Here is a 7,254-nt window from a genome sequence, read left to right on the forward strand (position 1 = left end):
ATATTTTTAAAAATCCAAGGAAATAGAGCAATATAATTTTATTTCCAAAAGATTCCTTCAGCATTTTTATGAGATTAAACTATTGAAAAATAAGCAAATTTTCCAAAATAGAAATATGGTTATCATTCCCAATCATGAAAAACAACTCTCCAAACCCCATTTTCACATGTGTATACAATAATATGAGTATGCATTCCAATTTAGTGTTAATTTGAAGCTGCACTTAAGAATGTGCTTAACCTACCTGGTGCCTCGATATCCTCCTCTGGAAAAAAGAGAGGAAAAGAGAAAATAGAGAGCAATAAAATCAAATACTATTGTATGAGGATTAAATGGACAACACTTAGAAGTGAATCCATTGTATAATATTGGCTAAATAACAGACTCCAAGCCTATTTCTATAAAAGTGTATTTACAATATCTTAGTACTTTCCAAACATTTTAAGATGGGAGGCAAAAGGGTAAGAATGGTGATCAGAAACCCAGGCGGCAGGCAAGAGCCAGGTGGCGGGGCAAAGGCATCCCCGGGGGTCACCTTTGCCCTGCTCCCCAGCCCTGGATCGGAGAACCAGGGCAGTCTTTGCCCGCCCCACAGCCGGTATTCAGAGAAGCTGGAGGGGGGCCAGGGAAGAGGTGGGCGCCGGCGCGCACCTCTTCCCTGGAACCCTCTGCCTGGGGATTGGCAACCAGAGAAGCTGGAGGGAGGCCAGGGAAAGGTGGACAGCTGCGGCTGGTGTTTGGAGAAGTACCTGTACTTTTTTTTTCAAAGTACCTGTATTTTTAATAACTTCTTGACATGGTAAAGGAGTTTTACATTATGATCCAAGGGTGGTGGAGTGAGGAGAAGGAGCAGCAGAATAATCCGGCATTGCCCAACTAAAATGCAATTGGTTTGTTACTGAGTACTATTCATGGGAAGACAGCATCCTGACTCCTTCACTATACAGCATATTGGGAGTATAAATGATGCATCCAGGTGGAAATATGATTAGGGGTTGGAAGACAGACAGGAAAAGAAGAAGTCAGAAATAGACACTGAGAGAGTCACTGGCTGGCTGGCTGCAAATACTGACTCTCCAGTAGTGTTAGAATAAAAAAGTGGGGAATATCTCTGGAAGATTCAAGAGATAGGGGGCAACTCTTCTATGATGTTGACTTGCCCAGCAGATTTCCACATACACACGTGTACACGTCTATGTTTGCATACACACACCTATACACATAACTGACTGCCCTCCCTGGAAGTACAGAAGAAGAAGTCACTAGAAGAAGAAGCCGCCCACCTTTGGTCCAGGCTCCAGTACCTGTGGCTGGCTGCAGCCCAGGAGGTGGACATGCTACCCACCCAAGGTCCCAGGCTGCAGCCACCTGGAGAAGCTGACAGCCCTGTGGTCCCGGGAAATAGGTTCCCTCTTCTCCTATTGCAGTCGAGGCTGCAGCCACCTGGAGAAGCTGACAGCCCTGTGGTCCCGGGAAATAGGTTCCCTCTTCTCCTATTGCAGTCATTTCTTCAATATTCCCCTTCTGAATTTCTCTCCGCTGCTGCAACCCAACTCCACTTTTCATCTGAAGGATACGGAACAGAGCAGTGACAAAAGCTTACATTTGAAAACTTTGCAATGATGACAAGTGGTGAAGATATGAATCAACTAAAAGAGATGACAGGGACAATTCTTCCATCTTTGAAAATATCTACATCAAATCTGTTTAAATAGATTTTCATCTGCATAATCTAACACATTCTGACAAGACCACCACAACCACCAATGTGGTCAGTGTTGTGCCGATAAATGTTTAATAACTGAGGGACCCTCCCCCACAGAGTGCACAGATTTTTGTGCACCAGGCTATTAATATATATATATATATATAAAATCTTTGTATCTATACTCACTTTTACTGCATAGTTCTTTTTTCTTTAACTTTGATACCATTCTGGTTTATGTGGAAACATAATCATACATATAATTACCTAGTCAAAAATGCTGGCAGCTACCAAAAAATAAGAGTATTTATATATCCATTCTAATTTAGATATTATGGAGCTTCTAACTCATTTTCTAGTTCATTTACATTCCATATTACTGCATTAAATTACTATGGATGTTTGGCCTTGTCACAATTCTTTTTATAAAATATGACAGCAGACTAGTAGCAGGCTATACATACACAGTGAATTAAACTCAGTAAACTGTCAGTATAATTTGATATTAGTTGAGTATTTAAATTGAATTTGTAACTTCATTTTTAGTAGGATGTCTTATAACTACTATGTTAAAATAACTAGAACAAGTGCATAGAACATAAAGGCACTGCATGTTAACAGCTGCTGCATACCACAGGAATTTCATTGGTGATATTTTTTGTGTATTATTTTTGAACATTTTTATTATGAAATATAGTAAAAATAAAATTGAGTAAAATAAATCTTTTATTTATTAAGACATCATAATAAATTTTAAATATCTATATTAAATGCTTACATTAAGAAATATTTCCTTTGACTCTCAGAGAATAATCTTCTGGAGAATCATAAAGAATATCCACCAATGTGCATGTCCATGTTTATTGGGATTGAAAAAAAAATACCCTATGTGAATATGTCAATTACTCTCTCACTAATGGTAGAATGGAAATTTCAATTGTCTCACACTCCTACAGACATAACAGATAGATTTTAATATAACTTTAATTATTATAGAATTGGTGAGTATAAAGTTGTATTTTATTATGGATTTAAAGTTCTTCTCTTTGATACTTACAAGACTAAGTTTCTTGTATTTCTTCTGTGAAATATCTGTTGTATTTTAACTGTTATCATTCAGTAATTGTTTTTATTGATTCATACATATTATTTAAAATTAAAATCCTCAATTTATTATGCATATTATTCTGGCAATGTTTGGCCTTTATTTTCACTTTAATTATGCAATTTAAAACAAAAGACCTGATAAGTTATCTACAAATGGTTTTTACTTATTTGTCTTATATAATTTCAAACAAAAATTCATTCATAAAATATTCTCTTACCTGGTACATTATTTTCTAAAGTTGTATAACTTTGCCTTTTACATCAATTTTTAAAATTTAATTGTTATTTATTTTTTTCAGGTCATGAGTAAGAGATGAAGTTTCATTTTCCCTTAAATAATTAGTTGTTTCATGAGCAATTATTAAGCAACTCATCCTATCAAAATAAAGTTGTTTATTTTATTTAGGATTATACTTTTTCCCTCAACTAGAATGTTTTCATGTATATGTATATAAAATCTTTTATATTATATGAAACAGAAAGTCTGCCCTTTTGGTATTTCCAGCTGAGCCTCACATACTGCCACATGTTTACAAAATACTATGATGTAACACATGAAAATGTCTATAGATGCACTGGATGGCAAGAATGGACAAAATATTGTCAAACACTCTAACCCCAAGGTAACTGTTAGTCTAAATATATTTCCTTAAATTATATCTAGTACTATCCAAGACATTGAATACAAAATAATAAAAAGTATTTCTGACAAACTTTTCCTTATGATCATCCAATTATATGTTCTTGCCAAACACCACACTTTTATTTCACTGTCTTTATAAACTATTCCTTTAATACCTCACTTAAAAAGTAAAATAATAATGATAAAAATATGTACCATTAAATCATCCATTTGTATTATGTCCTGTACTTGTGTTTTGTGTGTTTTGCACTAGTCTAATGAAATCAATGAGGTATTTTATGACACAGATGTAATCTTCTTGTAAATTTAAGAGTCTTAAAGTATTACATATTGATTGACACTACTCTTTGGTTCTTCAAATGGAATAATTCCCCATGCTGTGTTGGATGTTTATTTAGAATAATAGTGGGTCAAAAATTTACATTGGGTAGGGTAAAATTCTGTATGTTTAGAGAAAGTTAAGCAGTTTATTTGGATGGCTTTCCTAAAAACATAACATCTCAAAAGAAAGCAAACTAAATGCTAAAATGAATATGAAATGTTGGATCGGAACAAATGTCACATGTCTATTTCTTCTGTCCAAAATATCAATTGTGTCAGAAAGTCATTTAATATTTATAAGACTTGTTTTCTTTATGAGTAAAATGGAAATAACAGGATCTGACCAACTTAGCTCATGGGATCAGTTATGAAATCCTATATAATAAAGAGGTAATATGCAAATTAACCCTCACACTCTCACAAGATGGCTGCCTACAACCAGGCTGGCAGGGAGGTTAGTGAGGGACGATCAAAGGACTGAACAAGCAGGCTGTGTGGGACAAACAGGCTGGTTGGGGGGAGGGCAATTGGGGGCAACCAGGCTGGCAGAGGGGCCAGTTAGGGGCAGCCAGGCCAGTGGGGCGGCAGTTAGGAGCAATTAGGCCAGCCTGCAGAGGCAGTAAGGGATGATCAGGCTGGCAGGGGGCGGGGCAGTTAAGGGCGACCAGGCAGGCAGGCAGATGAGTGATTAGGAGCCAGCAGTTTAGGATTGTGAGAGGGATATCCGACTGCCGGCTTAGGCCCGATCGGGATGGGGCCTAAGCTGGCAGTCGGACATCCCTCAAGGGGTCCCAAATTGGAGAGGATACAGGTTGGGCTGAGGGGATGCTCCCTGTGCACGAATTTTGTGCACTGGGCCTCTAGTTATCTTATATGCTTTGTTTTTGTTTCCTTTAGCCCCTAGGAATACTGTGGTTTCATGTGGAGATCTAATTAATTGTAGGGCTAGTCTTAAGTAGCAGAGATACTTTTCAGATGTAATTATGTTTTGGAAATGTTGGGAATACTGTGGTTTCATGTGGAGATCTAATTGTAGGGCTAGCCTTAAGTAGCAGAGCTACTTTTCAGATGTAATTATGTTTTGGAAATGTACATACTTGAACAGAAGTGACTCATTTTAGAAATGAGTACTGCTGATGGTACTGATCTGACAGTGTTCTCTTTTTCTCTACCCATCAGTATATTCCAATTGATTTTATATAATGCAGGGATCAGTAAACTTTTTCTGTAAGAAGCCACATAGTAAATATTTCAGGCCAAAAAATAAAAAGAAACTATTATTAGTAGTGCTACTACAAAAGAATATAGAGATGTTACTACAGTGTCCCCCAAAGTACTAAATGTTTCAGAACACCAATAAGAAAAGAAACAGAGGAAATAATCAATTGTACACCAGTCCTCCCTGGCTTTCAGTTTCACTTTCCATGGTTTTGGTCAATCGCAGTCTGAAAATACTAAGTGGAAAGTTCCAGAAATAAACAATTCATACGTTTTAAATTTTGGACCATTCTGAGGTGTGTAATGGCATCACCAGCCAACCTGCTCTGCCCTGCATAGCACATGAACCACCTCTTTGTCCTGCACATTCATATTGCATAAGTTACCTGCCCATTAGTGTCTAAATTGCTGTTTCCTTTCTCAGATCAACTGTCTCAATATCACAGCGCGTATACTCAGTTACCCTTTATTTTACTTAACAATGGCCCCAAAGTGCAAGAATACACTGGCAATCTGGATACACCAAATAGAAGCCATAACCTTTATCATAGATATGTATGTATAGGGAAAAAATCATAGTATATGTAGGTTTCAGTACTGTCAACAGTTTCAGGTGGGTTTGGGATGTATCCCCAGCAGATAAGAGAGAACTACTGTATTACTGAAGGTGATTTCAACTCAGAAAGAGAAAAAAAAAAATAATGTGAATTGGAGAAGTTAGTCAAAGGCATTTCTCCGGTGTTATTCTTGGCATTTAAAGATTGGCAATGTTTGTAGAGTTCATTTCTAATGTACTAACACAAGGTCTGGCACACACTCGAGGCACAGAAATGTATATACTAATTGCTTTCAGGAAAACGGAATGCTTTTATCAGGAGCTGGTTAATGTAAATGTGTGCTCTCTTTCTGAGAGGAGAAGAAGAAAATTGTTCTCATTATTGTGAAAACTGTATTAGAGAGTAATGGGGACAAAGTGAGAATTAAATTTGATGAAATTAATCTTGACAATAAGGTTGAGGTCATGTAGCATATTTATGAATTATCACATTTCTTACATTTTTATGTCCATGATATAAATTTCTTCTTTTCTACTTTCAATCTGAAATATAATTACTAGGTATCTTCACAAAATTGGGTAGGCATTATTGTAGAATAACCCCATATTGTTTTAGGAATGACCACATATATATTTAGGAATATATATATATATCTAATACTCTTAATTCCAGGGAGAAAAATAATTTCTTGGGATCCAGGTTTGCATAGTGAAAAACTATAATATCATTGATTTTTAAGGGTGGGAGTGAATGCATAGCTTACAAATATCGATAATTGAAGACCAATACCAACAACAGAAAGGGTGGATTAGATTGGTCATTTGGAGCAAAGTAAGTGGCTGTTCAAAGGATATTTCAACATATGTGCACCTTGATCGACCCAAAGTAATTACTCTCTCTAGGTAAACCAATGAAAAGAATAAGAATCCAAGGAGGTTTAATGCTTCCCTAAAAATAAAATCCTTTAGTTTGCTAAAGGCTTCACTGTGGATCACAGGACTGAAAGGGAAATAGCAACAGCATCATGTCACTTCTTAGTTCCTTCTCTGATTTTTCCCTTCATCAGTGGAGTACAATCCTTAAGAAATGCCCAGCTTGGCCTTTCTTGGGAGAAAACGTGCCCATTTTCTGTTTTATTTCTCGGAAAATAAATTTACCAGAGCTCAGCTCATGGGAATTTGTGAGGTTAATTTGTCTGGTACCCAGTGGGTGGTCAATAATATTAATTTCCACTCATTCTTCCTGTTTAGTTATGTAGATAAACTTTAATTCATATCACATTATTATGTCATGTTATAGCACCATGGTAACCATTTTATAATATGTAGATCTTCTGTTTAAATTTTCCAAGGAAAACATACAGATAATTACATTAAAATGCTAAAGATAGAAATTCTGGAAATGATCATTCTTAATAGCCAGGAAGGGCATAAAAAATATGCAAGTTAAATGAATAAGAAATGAATAAATAAACATATGCCTGAGTAAAGTGCATATGTTAAATCGTTGTAAATGTGTGCATGAATATCCTAAGCTTCTGAATGCCATACAATAAGGCATAGTTACACAATCAAAGAAGCATATCACATAAATAGCCTGCCACGGGAAATAAAAAACAATTAACCTAAGAGGAGGATCCAATAGTGCTGACATGATCTCTCTCATTTAAAATGCTTCATTGCATCACAGCATAAACCTAAGTA

The sequence above is a fragment of the Myotis davidii genome, unplaced genomic scaffold, assembly GCF_000327345.1.
Source record: "Myotis davidii unplaced genomic scaffold, ASM32734v1 scaffold864, whole genome shotgun sequence".
In the NCBI taxonomy this organism is placed as follows: Eukaryota; Metazoa; Chordata; class Mammalia; order Chiroptera; family Vespertilionidae; genus Myotis; species Myotis davidii.